This window comes from Nipponia nippon, unplaced genomic scaffold (assembly GCF_047370975.1).
Source record: "Nipponia nippon isolate SJK-2023a ecotype South Korea unplaced genomic scaffold, ASM4737097v1 scaffold_4, whole genome shotgun sequence".
NCBI classification, from domain to species: Eukaryota; Metazoa; Chordata; class Aves; order Pelecaniformes; family Threskiornithidae; genus Nipponia; species Nipponia nippon.
This window is the reverse complement of record NW_028262358.1, coordinates 79640712-79655610: the sequence shown is the minus strand read 5'-3', so window position 1 is coordinate 79655610 and position 14899 is coordinate 79640712.

Genomic DNA, 14899 nt, shown 5'->3' with positions numbered 1-14899 from the left:
GCTTTAGCCAAATTTTTGAATCAGTTTTGTAAATTATGTAGTACACGATGTGTATCAGATTGTCTGTTCATGTAATGAAGTTATCATGAGCAAGATGAGAAAATTCAGCTGTATGAAACAGAATCACTATATTTACCCTTTTCTATAGGCCCATACAGTCCTTGTCCCTGCATCATTTATGATATAAAAATAATTTTTTTCTTGGGTCAATACGATATAAATCCTGAAGTTGCAAAATCATTAATCTTTTTAAGGTTTTTGCTGCTGTGCTTGTTCTGCACTGTATCTCTTTTCTAGTCCCGTTGCTGCTCATGATCTGTAGATCTCACACACAAGAAAATGACTAGAAGTACAGTTCATAAAATACTAGTGGTGCAAAGCAGGATGACCTTTGAAAGTCTATGGTTTGTGTCTTGCACAAAAGATCAGGGCAACATGATAGACACCATGAGACCTGGCAAATGTCTTTCTGGCGAAAAAAACATGGAAGATGGCCCTCAATAAATGCAAAAGGCAAAGTATTCATGCTAGTTTCATAGCTAGACAAAAATAACTTATGTAGGATGAAAGGTAAAATACAAATGTAGAAGAAGACATATGACAAAGAAAGGATTCATATCAGTATTATTTAAAAGATCAACCAATAATGATCAAAGAACAAACAACCAAACTCAAGTGTGTTTACTCACCAGCCAAAATTAGACTGTAGCTGTAACCCAGGGCAACATTACACTGCTGTGCAAGTCTGCCAACATCCAGTTGAATCTTCACTTTGCAGCTGTCTGTGATGCCCTACAGTGATAAACAAATACCGCTGTGTTAAATTGGAAGTGCAGAAAACTGCATAGTTTAAAACAAAATTAATAGATAAGGATAGCATAAAAATTGTCCTTTGTATAAGATCTGTAGCTTGGAGCTGCAATGATAAACCTCCATTTTTTTTCAATAGTTGTAGACTGAAAGCATAGTAACTAAACATTAATGCTGTTTGGTAAAGCACACATTTTCCTTTCCTTAATTTTTCATCTAATGCTAACTCCCAGATATGTCTTCAAATTTTGCAGTTTTTCAGACTATATAAAAAGTGTCACTGGCCTTCTTGGAATAAAAGGCATCTTTACACCTTGGATCTGTGTGCTACCCAAGACCATGAAAGTCTGCCATGTGATGTGCTAATGGATTTTCTTGGAGGCAGAACCATTTCTACACCATTGTGAAGAGAGTCCTTAGGACTGGATGCATTTTGTCAGCTCTCAAGCTCAAAATCATAGTGTTCCTTGCATATTGATATGAAGGAGGGGCCAAAGGTGAAGCCTGAGTGTTGTTTATTGGCTCTAATAAGACTGTGCAAAGCAGGAGTGCTGGGGTATGACTGATCATTACTTTTGAGTCCCAGTTATTTTTCATAGGGTATTAACTTCTCCTAATGACTTCAGTGGTTACAGTGTTTCTTTAAAAGCATGATATCAATAATTGTTTCTTGGCTCAGTGACAGTACTGGGTATTGATATATTAATAGTAATTCCTGATTTAACTAAGCATTTCATTTAGTCTGAAATGTGTAATCTGAGACAACATCTGGATCACTATGTCTGGTTTTGGGCTCCTGAGTACAAGCGAGACATGGACATACCGAAATAAGCCCACCAAAAGGCCAAATAAGAGCTTAGAGTATCTGTCTCTAGAGGTGGGGTTGTTCAGCCTGGAGAAGAGAAGGCTTAGGCACATCTGAGCAATGTGTATAAGTACCTGCTGGGGGAGAGTAAAGAAGATGGAGCCAGGCTTTTCTAAGTGATGTTCAGTGAATGAACAAGAGTCATTGGCCACCAACTGAAATACAAGAAATTCTGCTTAAATGTAAGACAATTGTTTTTCACTGTTAGGATAGCCAAACACTGAAACCATTTGTCCAGAGAGGTTGTGGAGTCTCCATCCTTGGAGATGTTCAAAATCCAACTGGACAATGGCCTAGGAAGCCTTCTGTAGTTGACCCTGCTTGAGCATGGCGTTGGACTAGGCGGTCTCCAGAGGTCTTATGCAATCTCAATGATACTGTGGTTCTGTGTGCAGTATTTTGTTTTTTAGTAATATGGAATAAGAAATACCAAACTAAGTACTAGCTTTCTATAGAATTTTCTGTCCATTCCCAGAAGAAAAGGACGCACTGTTGACGTTCATCTTCCAGTTTCCATATCTTATGGAAACTTATCTTACCTAGTGGTACATGGTCATCTAAGATGTGAGTACAGACAAAATCAGAAACCTGACATGGGGTAAAGACTTATATATACGTGTTCCCAAGATTTCATGTGATACTTCTAAAACTTTTGAATGAGCTATCAGATGTTTTGTAGTAAGTTTTTCTTAGCCCCTCCTGCTGAAGATGTTTCTCTTTTTGTAAAATAGTTTTATGATCACTGGGCTTGAGACACGCTAAGAATGACCATATATAATCATCATCTATAGTGTGTCTTCCATTTAGGGTCCCAAGAGTGAAGAATCTGGATTCCATTCCTTAACTATGAAAAAAATATAGGTCCAATTGATTTCCTTTAATTGTTCAGTTTCATGTGGTGCTTTGATGATTTAGATATGTGATGCCTGGAGGTCTTAGCTGAAAACCATTTTTTTAAAGAAGTGTCACTTTGCTAAATGGTACCATTTTCCTGAAATTTGTATTTGACATAGTCAAACAATGCAGTTTCCTTTATCTTCCCTTCTGAAAGACATCTGCAGTCACTGAGATTCTGAATTCATTCTGTAAGGTGAATCTTCAAAGACCAAGTCCTGCACAGGATCTCTTGCTTCCAAAAATAAGTCCAACTAATTCCTGAAATTATTAAAAAAATTAAAAAAAAATATAAAAAGAAATCTTCCAGGAGAGTGGAGGGGGCTTCACTGCATGTCACTTTAAACGTTTACAATATATTTGTCTCCTATGCCAATGGAGGAGAAGGCGGCATATCTAAGGTATTCTTCTGTAAGATTTTAAATATTTACTCTAGGATAACATAAATCACAGTTTGAAACTGATACTTTTTCTCCTGTGGCCATAAAAGCACCTTAGTTTTTCTGGCTTAGTGGTAGACGTGTAGCAATTCATATTTGGTCAGATGAATTTGACCTACAGTTTTCAAACTGAGAGTAGTTTTCATTACAAAAAGCTAATATACTGAAAAGAGCTTGCTCATTTTGGGGAACTGGCATAGAGCTTTCTGATTGTTATTTTATTTTCAATTCACTTGTCTAGTCTAGGATGTAGTATTTGAATGTGTAGATGCACAGGAAGAGTCTATAAATCATAACATAATTATTTTCTGTCTTAGAAATCTCTGGAGACATCCCTAGTGCACTCTGTGATTGCTGAATATGTTCTCTGGAAGCTGAGTTTCAGTACTGATGCTTAGGGACTGAAGGAAGTTTTATTTTAAATATATGATAGACATACAAACAAATCCCATTATTAAATAATTATTAAAAATAATTTAAAAAGTATTTTATGGCTGTGAAATCACCCTAAACAAATCTGTCACTGTACCAATGTTCCAACCACGAAATATAATCTTTAATTTATTTCATTCTGAAATTAGTTATGAGTGATGTTCATTTGACAGGAATGGATATTGATTTGGTACATTCAGCAAACACTGAAAATCTGTGGTGAACCAGGGAGTCTTTGTCATCATCTGCTCTGATAAGGCCAGAGGATTTTGACATCTTTAGGTCAGTTTTATTTAAATAAACTATTGAAAGGGGACCTAGCTCTAGAGAGGAATACTTGAGTAGGTTCAGAAGGCATCCTAATCCCAGATTCAAGGAAGTCTGGAACTGGCTGCCAAGAATCAGAAAAGTTATAGACTAAGGAGGAGGAAAGTGGCTTTTTTTAATTTTTCATTTTATGGAACATTAAGCCATTAGACTAGATTTTTCTAGAGAAAAAAGGCTGATCAGTTTAGATATCTTCAATTTCTGTAGAAACAAGAACTCATCTTCTAGGAGCTGGACTATTAACTAATCAAGAGTGTGAGGAAAGACAGAAATATAAATGGGAATATGTAATAGGAGCAAAAAAAGTTGTTTGTCTGATTTATTGGAATCCTACATATAATTCAAATGCTGACACTGCAAGAAGGATATGAATCAGTTAAAGAGGTTTCAGAGAAGAACAGTGCAAGTGATTAAAGTATTGGGAACTGTGCCTTAAGAGAAACTGTGTCAAAAACCAGTTTGATTGCTGAGTAAGTTGTCACCAGAAGGATTTGATCACATTACTTGAGCACCTGTATGGATGTGGAAATCTGAGTAAACTGCACCTGACCATACATGTAAACACTTGTATCATTTCTGCTGTATCTTTATCTTAAACGTCATGTACTAAACAAAACAAGAATACCAAAACTGTCTTTCTCTGGATGAGGTAGTCATTTAAAAAATCATAAATTACTGAGTAGATATTTTTAAAGAGAACAAGAGAATGACTTTGACAGTGGTGAAGAATTTTTCCCAGAAAGTTTCCTGAGAGCTAAATTTGCAACTGAGGTATTTATTCAGCCATTTAAAAAATTAAAGCAAGAAAAAAGAGAAGTTATTTATCACTTGACAAGTTGAATCTCAAAATTAGAGGTCATAATTTTTCATCTGGGAAAAATAAACTAAACCAAAACCCACAAGAAAACCCAGAATACAGGAGAGAAATCCTGAAATCATGAAAAGATTTTGAGGTACGTCTTAAAAATTGAGTCAGATGTAATAAGAAAAATGAGGAAGAGATTTATCTGAAAGTGCTATTTATATTGCTGGGGTATAGACATATCTTTTAATTTCTAGAAATTCATCCAACTTAGAGTTTCAGCTTTGGTTTTGCAGCATGACTTTTGTAGACTGATACATTCAAATTTTGAACAAAAGGTCCCAAAGAAGTGACCATGGTTGCCCATGCAATTAGGGAAATCAGCAATGATTCTCTGGTTGCAGAGATTGTTCCCAGGGAGTTCTCCAGGTGAGATGCTGTGCCAGTGAAGCTAAAGACAGCTGTTGGATGCAAATCTGTCACTACAACAGCTTAGGAAGCAAGTGTGAAAATTCAATCACAGTGCCTTGTGTTTGAAAAGTAATGCTCAATCAGACAGGTAGTACAAAGATTAGGGAATGATTTTATCCCTGTTTGTGAAGAAAACAGAAGTCTGGCTTGGCGATAAAACAAAAACTATACTAGTTTTCAAAGGCTGGAAATTAAAGCTAACCATATAAGGCTACAGATAATATATGTTAGTGAGGGTGATAAGTAATCATTGAAACAATTCTCAGTAGTTACAGAATATGATGACTCAAAATTTTACCCAGGGTGTTGTGTTTCTCTAAAAATTAAACTTTTTTAAACTCTAGCTATTGGAGTGAAGTAAATTGCAAGAAATCTTATGGCCTTTTTTTTGTGTAGTAGGACAGTTCACATAAACACAATTATCCATTTTGTTTTTAAATAAAAACCATGAATCCTATGCTACTCTTCTGCTTCTTCTGTGCTGATACTGCAGTCCATTATGAGGCAAATCACTCTGTCTTAGTCCAATTTGTGAAAATGCTGACAGAGATCCTAGATAATTGAAATTTGAACTTTTAAGTGAAAATGTGGCTCGTCTATCTTGTCAGGAAAGAGTATTCTCAGAACAATATTTAGACAACAATTTTGAACATTTGAGCTACTAGTTATTGATAAGTACTGGCCTGTATTGCTCATTATTATTTCCTTTACTTTCATAAATAATCAGTCTATCACTGCAACTGGAGTGTGGCCTGTACTTCATCTTCCTTGTACCAAATTTCAGTAGGGAAAAGAATGCTTATATATACTGTAGGTGCTTGCGTGAAGAATAAAGTTCTTTGCATTTGAAGTACATTATAATATGATTTGACAGTGACCTCTAGCACTGGTGGAATGATCTCTAGGTATTGCTTGCCTTTTTACCATTATTATTATTATTATTATTATTATTATTATTATCATCATCATCATCATCATCATCATCATTATTATTATCATTATCATTATTATCATTATTATCATTATTATTATTATTATTATTATTATTACTACTTACAATGTTTTAAAAACTGAAATTATTGCCATTCCAGCAAATATAGCAATACAAACAGTGTGATGTTTGTTTTTAATGCTCATACTCACCAAATACAAATAAGGTATTTTTATAATATGTAACTGCTTGTAAGAGTACAACAATAGGGTAGGCACGAACTTCTCATGAGCTTTTGACACCAAAAACGTAAATAGATTGCTCAGTATGAGCCCATAGTATTTCCATCTGCCTTATTTTCTTTATTACAGTGTAGCACATGCTCAGCCTCAGCCAGTGGTCCTAGTGTTGTTTTCATGGAGACATTCAATACCTGTATCCCTGAGTATTGGAGCAGTTCTGTTCTGTAGCTTTTGTGCAGTACCACTGATATCAGAGGCAAGGATTCACTCAAGATCAGAATCTGATCTCATGCATTGAAAAAGAATAAATATTCCTTCACTTTCTTTGTATTTTAATCATCATGTATGAAGTAGAAATTGATTGCAGGATGCCTTATGGACTGCATTACTTAGCGTTGTGCGTTAACCCCAGTTGGCAGCTCAGCCCCACACAGCCACTCACTCACTCCCCCCCGGTGGGATGAGGAAGAGAATCAGAAGGGTAAAAGTGAGAAAACTTGTGTGCTGAGATAAAGACAGTTTAATAGGGAAAGTAAAAGTCGTGCATGCAAGCAAAGCAAAACAAGAAATTCATTCACTACTTCCCATTGGCAGAAAGGTGTTCAGCCATCTCCAGGAAAGCAGGGCTCCGTCATGTGTAACAGTTACTTGGGAAGAGAAACACCGTAATTTTGAACGTCCCCTCTTCCTTCTTCTTCCCTGCAGGTTTTATTGCTAAGCATGATGTCATATGTTATGGGATATCCCTTTGGCCAGTTGGAGTCAGCTGATGCAGCTGTGTACCACCCGTTTCTTGTGCACCCCCAGCTGACTTGCTGGCAGGGCAGTGTGAGAAGTAGAAAAGCCCTTGACGCTGTGCTAACACTGTTCAGCAATAACTAAAACATCGATGTGTTAACAAACACTGTTTTAGTCATGGAGCCATACCATAGCGCCATACAAGCTACTATGAAAAAAATTAACTCTATCCCAGCCAAAACAAGTACACTTAGCAAGTCAGAATCATCAGAACATGCTTTGCTTCAGCTCTGTCAATATAGTGCTAGGTTTTTATTTCCTTATATTTACAGAACTAGATCTCTAGAAGAAATTAAATGCATGACAAAACAGGCACTGAAGGAAGGCTTGGTTCAAGGATGTATAGGAGCCTGTGGTGAACTGGCTTGGGTGCTGTTCTGGCTACCAAATTGTTTTCTTCTGCTCTGTGGTGGAACAATATTGTGTTGCTCCTGTAATTTGGGGTAGAGGACTAATACTGTTTTAACTGAATTTGCATTTGAGAACAGCTGATGAAGGCAAAGGCCTTTAAACTGTAACAGAGCTATGCTACCAGCTCTTTTCCCTTCTGTTTCCTTATGCTTATAAATTTTGGTCTTAATAGCATTTATTTTTGCTAGTGTTGTCAAAAAAGGTTTCATTAATTTGCATCAGCTAAAGATTCCCCTTTGAGAATCCTCTTTGAAATTAATAAGATTTGATTGCTCACACTTCTACATGCAAGTTAATATGATCCAACAGGCATTGCTTCTGCACATAAACAAACAGTGTGAAATTATAATTACAACTCGTAAGTAGAGCAAGAGAAGCAAATTCGTCTAATTTTCATGCAAGCTTTATGTCTACTTTTTTTTCTTTTTAATTTCATTTAAAACACACTTCTTTCTGCTATGGCAGTACTAGCAAGCATAAGGGAGCAGTGAATAATACTGAATATGATTTAGAATACATCAATGTCACATACATTAATGTGTTGTAGAGATAATTCTAAGCAAGCCCTAATAAAATTGGATGTTACTTAACCGAGCCTGGTCCTTATATGATTTACTGATACACAGCACCACGGTATAGTGGTAGGGCAACGTTTTGCAGTTTTAAACCATTAATTCTAAACTTCTTTCACCCAATTATGTACAGATAACAATATTTTTGTTTTGGTGAGTGTGATACATAGTTTTTGTGCATTATTCACTTATGCTTTTCCTAGGGTGGGTCTAAATAGCAGCGATGAAGAAACTGTATTTCCTTTGCTGCTGTTGCATACCAGGTCAGGCAGAGCCATTTAGGAGACAAGAGACTGCGTTTGAGGAATGAACATCCTCAGCTGGGGGATTTTTGCAGAGTGCAGTGGGGCAGGCACTTCTTCAGTCTAAGGAAAATGAGTTGTGAGAATAGTGAAGACTTGGGGTGGAGTTGGGGGGGCTTTGCTGAACTGGGCTTCTAGCTGACATAGCAGGCCTTGGAAATTATAGAAAGAAAGAAACTTTTCCTAAGGCTCAAGAAGGGTTTTATACAATTTGTTGCAAGCCAGACAATCTGAAAAGTGTTAGCTGGGAAGAACCTTGGGGAAAAAAATAGATCTACATGGCAAGGACACATGAAGCAGGGAGGTGCTACTCTTGTACTCTAATCCTAATCATTGGTTTTTAATCCTACTCTGTCTCTCTTAGAGGCTGGGGTTTTTTTTCTTCATTTGACTCTTTTTTTTCCTCTCTAAAAGACTCATTTTTAGTTGTGTTTTAATAACACCTGATTTTTGAATTCAGGGTAATTTATGGAAAAGTGCTGGCAGAACTACTTCAAAGGTTTGTTTCTCAGGGTCTCAGTAAAAAAACTTTGGTGCCAATACTCCACATTTAGACACAATTTATCGATGTATATCCACTCCACAAATTAAAGTTTAAGCCATTTCCTGAGCTCAGGCCTAAAAATTCATCAAATACACCTGTAAAAACATTCTACAAAATAACAGTCACTGTACTGTTCCTTAGCACTGTCAAAAGCTATGATAGATTGATTTTATATTGACTAATTAATTTTTTGAGGTTGAAGCATTATCTTAGTCCACAGACTATTTAAATCAAGCAAACAGCTGTATTAGAATAAATGGGTCTTTTCTTTCAGCCTGTTACTAAGTGTTGTCCAAAGAACTATTGTGAAACTCTTCTGCAATGTTTTTTCCAGACAATTTTTCTCAATAATGACAGTATAATAAAGTGATTTGTTCAGTGGTGATGGTTCATTCATTTATAGAAGAAGTAATTTGATTGAAGATGACCAAAGTGACAAGCTAAACAGACTTGGATATATTGTGGCTTCAAACACTCATTTCCAGAAAAACTTAACTTTAAAAAATGAGCTCTTCATATCACATGAGCACACTCTGGCTCCCAATTCCTCAAACTTTTACCTGCCTCTTAATAGGACTGTTAAAAGGAGCAACAATTAAGATGGTTGTCATTCCCAATATTCTTGAATGTAGAGAGGAGGACAAAGGAAAGCAGAGATTTTTACTGGCCAGTTACATGGATTTGCATTGTGTGTCCTGATCTGAGTGGATAAACATAGATTTGCACAGGACTTTGCAAGTTCAGAGCAAAGAACAGTCTCAGTCAGGGAGAAAAAAAAAGAGGTTGCTCAGAACTGGAATCAGGGAGGATTGCTAAAGTCTCTGCTCCTGAAGGGAGATTGTTATCCTGTGATGTATCAGTGATAAGAGCTTGGAGACAGAGAGGAAGCTCTGCTTCAGAAAGAGCAGACTTGCTGTTATTCCAGGTGGATTGCAGAGTGGTGACAAAAGAGTGGAAGCAAAATCCTGCCCTGCTTGCAGAGTAAAACCTAAAAAAACTAAACAAACAAAGAAAAAGGAAAACTGCAACAGCACTTTACCATTTCACTTTTAATCTTTGATCTTGATTCTTTGCACAAGGAGAAAAGCAGAGGAAAGTGGAATTTGGAGGAGATGGTGAGTGTTATAGTGGTGATGGTAGTTTAATTAATTGTGCTAACTTCAAAACGGCAGTATGTAGCCTCCCAGTATATTGAACACTGTGAATCAATGTGAGAGATCTTCACAGATGTCAACGGAGGATCCAATTTACACAAGGAAAATAGGGAAAAAACCTTATATGAAAATTTTATTATGCTGCATTCCTGGACCAATATGGTAGTGGGTGTCAGTCATATCTCAAGAGAAGACCTGCAGAAATAAACTAATTAAAGACGTCACAGTTTTATTGAACTTAGAGAATAAAAAGATTTTTTGAAGTTTTTTTTTTTTTTTAATATTTATTGTTCTGTGCAGATCTGTTCAATAGTATGGGGATTATTACTGCCCAAATACTGTGATTTAATTATTTTAAAGGTCTGCAAAAGAGTCTTTTAGCTGAAACAGCTCCAAGTTTTCATTAAAAGGTTGGGGACAGACTTTTTAATAGATTTTTTTGTAGTTTTAGGACAAAGGGTAATGATTTTAAACTAAAAGAGGGTACATTCAGACTAGATATAAGGAAGAAATTTTTTACAATGAGGGTGGTGAGACACTAGAACATGTTGCCCAGAGAGGTGGTAGATGCCCAGTCCCTGGAAACATTCACAGTTGAGCTGGATGGAGCTCTGAGCAACCTGATCCAGTTGAAGATGTCCCTGCTCATTGCAGGGGAGTTGGACTAGATGACCTTTAAAGGTCCCTTCCAACCCAATCCATTCTACAGTTCTATGATTCTATGATTCTATGCTTTCATAGAATATTTAAATGATTTTCAAAGACAGCATAGGAACTCATTATATGTGAAGATAATAAAAAGAAATGAATACTGTAATTTAAGAAGTTAACCTTGGTCCTGGTCTCTTATCTGTAGATAAATTATGGATTAGACAACACAAAGACAAAATAAGAGGTTTTAAAAAGTGAAAGTGTAGAAAGATAGGAAAAAAAGAAACAAGATAATACTTAAAAATCCACTTTTAAAACAGTAGAAACACAGGGTAGACCTGTTAGCATCACTGGAGTAATTCATAAACCATTTGGTAAAAGCTTATGAATAAGGTTAGTGTTATCAACTGTGTAAATATGTAATTCTGAACCTTCAAAGGCTTCTGGATACATATAATTTATACTAAGTGTGCTTGAAATTTGAAATCAGCAAATAATAATTAGCCCCTTGTTAATATTACCTCTTTCTATTTGCTTAGTCATTTTCAAAATAGTACTTTTTCATCTAACTACATGTTGGTCAATATGTTTGGTAATTATACTGAAACAAAAGCGTTCTATGTACCACACTGAAATTTTTTGAGAGGGGCTGGGAATGGCAAAAGAAGGGAAAGTTAATTTCTTGATTGCAAAAATTGCTGAGGTTTAAGTTGCTGACAGCCACTTTAAATAGAAAAAAGAAAGGTACCAGACTGCGTCTGAAAAAATATACATCTTAGGGATCAGAACTACATTAGATGGAAGAATGCACTTAATATATTTTGAATGGTGTTATTTCCCTTCTGACTCTGGTGAAACTGTGAAAAGGAATTAATTTTAAAGTCAATTGCATCCAATGTTAGTCACATGATTTGTGGTGGGTATTTTCATTGATTGTGTAAAAAGAAACTGAATGTATGTGTAATTTAGTGTCTTTGCCCCCTGGGAAATTCTCAAGTGTCTTTTCAAGTTTACAGCAAAAACCAGCGTAATTGTTATTCTAAACATCCACTGGCAGGATGGAGGAGAAGCAGAGGAAACAGAATCTGAGTGAGAGAATGTGGATGCCCAGGTTTGCAGATGCTTTGTCAACAGTCCTGGTGAATTTAACTGAACTGTTCAGGAGGCATAAAGTTAAGTGACTATGCAAAGTTTTGCAGAATAATGAGTTTGGTTGCATTTTTATCTTTTTCTTAGAAAATTGCAGCAGACCATTAGAGTGGATGTCTGACTGAAAGGAAAATGGATCTGATTTAAAGCATAGCTTTGGGTTTTTTGCAAATTTGCACTTTACCTCTTATTAGTTATAGAGTGTATTTCTGTGGGTTTCAAAGTAGCTTTTTTTTCTTGGTTAAACTTTGTCAGCATTTATTGCTTTGGGGTTTTTTTGCAAATGAGTTTTCAGAGGAATCAAAATATAAGGATAATTTAATAATTTTGGAGTATTTAAAATTATTTCAATATTAACCAGTAGAGGTATTAATCAATTTTTTTAAAAATTTCACTCAATTATGATGCCAATAATAAAAACAATGAAATAATATATATCTCTTCCTAAACCAGAAATCTAAAACTTTTTCCTAGAGTTGCCTAGTTCCTTCTAACATCTATACAGATAATAACTAGCTGAGATGCAAATGCCTACAAGATAGCCATTATGAGTCTCAGTCTGACTAACTGAGCCACACTTCTTGGATCCAGATGTTTTTAATGCATCCACCCTCGAGATCTCTCTTATTAAAATGACTGTCCTAAGTGATGTAAACTAGGGTTTTTTTGTATATTAGGTGGAATGAATCATATTAATATATGTCAGATGATACTCCTTACTTCATCTTCACTGACAATGGCTACAGTTCCACAGGCTTTCCTTCTATGAAATAAAGGAATAACTTTTTCTGCTTTATTTGCCACAGAAATATTGGCATGATGTTGTAAACATGGCTATTTCATAAAGCTTTGGGCATATCTACCTTGCCAGAAGTCAGCCCACTTGAATTAGCTAGGCATGTGTTTTAAACTGGTAACCCATCTTTGGTGGCTGAGCTTGATCTTATGTAGTACACACAGCACTGTGCACAATGCAAAGGTGGAGGCGTATACATACTCTTGCCTGTAGTTTGTAGTATTATCCACATTTTGAGGTATGTATGACTTCAAGTGAAACAGGTTGAGACAGTACAAGACTGTTGCTAATAATTAATAATGAATATATTTACATATGCTGCTTTATTATTAGTGATGTTTTTCTTGCAAACTAGACATACTAGGATAGAAAGTAAGCATAGGCCAGACATCACTAGAACATATTAATATAACAGGGCCATCCTTAGATTAAACAGCACCTAAGGCATGTTTAAGTTTACTTTCCTTTTTGGCTACAACTGCATTTTAATACCTGAGATACCCACCTTTACTCAGCAAGCTGATGAAATCACAATGTTGCTGCATGATTCTGTTTAGGCAGCTCTGGTTGCATCACTCTTGTTTGAGGCTGTGCTTCAAGCAAACTTCAGGAGATGGATTGCAACATGTAATCCTGAAGTCTCAATCAGGAATTAAATGACCTTGTTTTAATATCTGGACATATGATATTTCTGTGAAATTCTTGTAAAACATTTCTGACTGTGAAGAATCTTTCATAGACTGGTGTATTTTAAAACATTGCTAGCACTTTGCTGATTTTCATGTTTGCCTTAATTAACGATTTGTAATCAAACTTAACATGAGACCAAATTCTGTAGAGAATTGTTTTTGACTTTGGTAGTAAAATTATATTGTGCATATTTATCTGTTACATACACCAAGAAAACTGTATTTGGTTTTTCTTTTATATATTGCTTCACGCTCACTCTTTCAAGAAAGAGTGAATGGAAGTGGTAGGAAAAAGACAGGTCTCCAAAGGGTAAATGCATAGTATTCAGCCAAGTTCAGCTCATTCTCAGTGTAAACACTAATGTAGCAGGTTACATGTGCAATATCTGGTTGCATGTGCAATATCTGGTTGCATATGCAATGTTAAAGTGCAGAATATTAATAACAGAGATCATAGTAAAATGAAGATAGTTCTCCTGAAAATTTTAATGAGGGTAAAAATTTAAATAAAAATATTACTTTACTTCTCCTTTTATCACATTTTGGTTGTTTTATCACTCATTTCCCACTTCTACAGGATGGGAAGAAATAGAAGAGAAGAAAAAAATATGGGAGAAGATGTGTGACTTACTATGAATTAAAATGAATTCTAGAATTTTCTAACATTTGAACTTCTCTCTCCTTAGTAAGTTTTGAATTGGGAAAAAATGAACTGTGATAATTTTTTACTGAAACTACACTCTGGGAGAAATGTTAAGAAATTACTTTTTCAGTAACAGTATTTCCATTAATATGCAGTCATATAATCTGAAGTTAACAAACTAGAGGAAGAGCTGAAAACAACAGATATCATATGGGCTATTAGCTCATTTTGGTAGTAATATTTGATCCTTACTATGGAAGTATTAGGAAACAGAACTATATTTAGTATTTCTGTATGAGTCTTTATCATTCTCTTGCAGTTTATTGACCTTAGCTGCCTACTAAAAATTAGGTCCAGGGAAAATATGTTTCCTCTCATCCATGATATAGTTTTAAACCGTCTAATATTCTTAAACCATTCCTAGCAGGTATTTGTCTAACCTGTCCTTAAAATCTCTGGTGACAGAAGTTCCAAAAACTTCTTTGATAATCTGAGAACTCCCTTATTCTTTCTAGATAAAGAATGTTGGGTTTCAATTTCTATAATCAGAATCAATTTGAATAACCAATTTTTATGTATTGCTTGTTATCCTCTCTTTGGAAATAGATTATTCCATTTCTTTATGCATCAATCATTACTAATTCTTTAATCATTATATTTCCTGTATTCCCTAAACTGGACTAACAATAAGAATTATTCTATTCCTTTGTAGACTTCCTATTGTGGACAAAATTGGAAGATGCTGGGATATCTGGGCAATGAAACAGGGATAGTGGCTTGAATTAAACCCGAGGATCCTATTTAAACTTTACAGCTTAATGACACACTTGAAAATTTCACTCTAAAATCACATAAATTGATAGGAGCTTCCTGCTAAATCTTTACAGGCACAGACAGCTTGAAACTTATCCTACTATGAAGGAAATATAGGAGAATAGGTACCAGGCTTGTCGTAAGTGTAATCTTTATCCTCTCT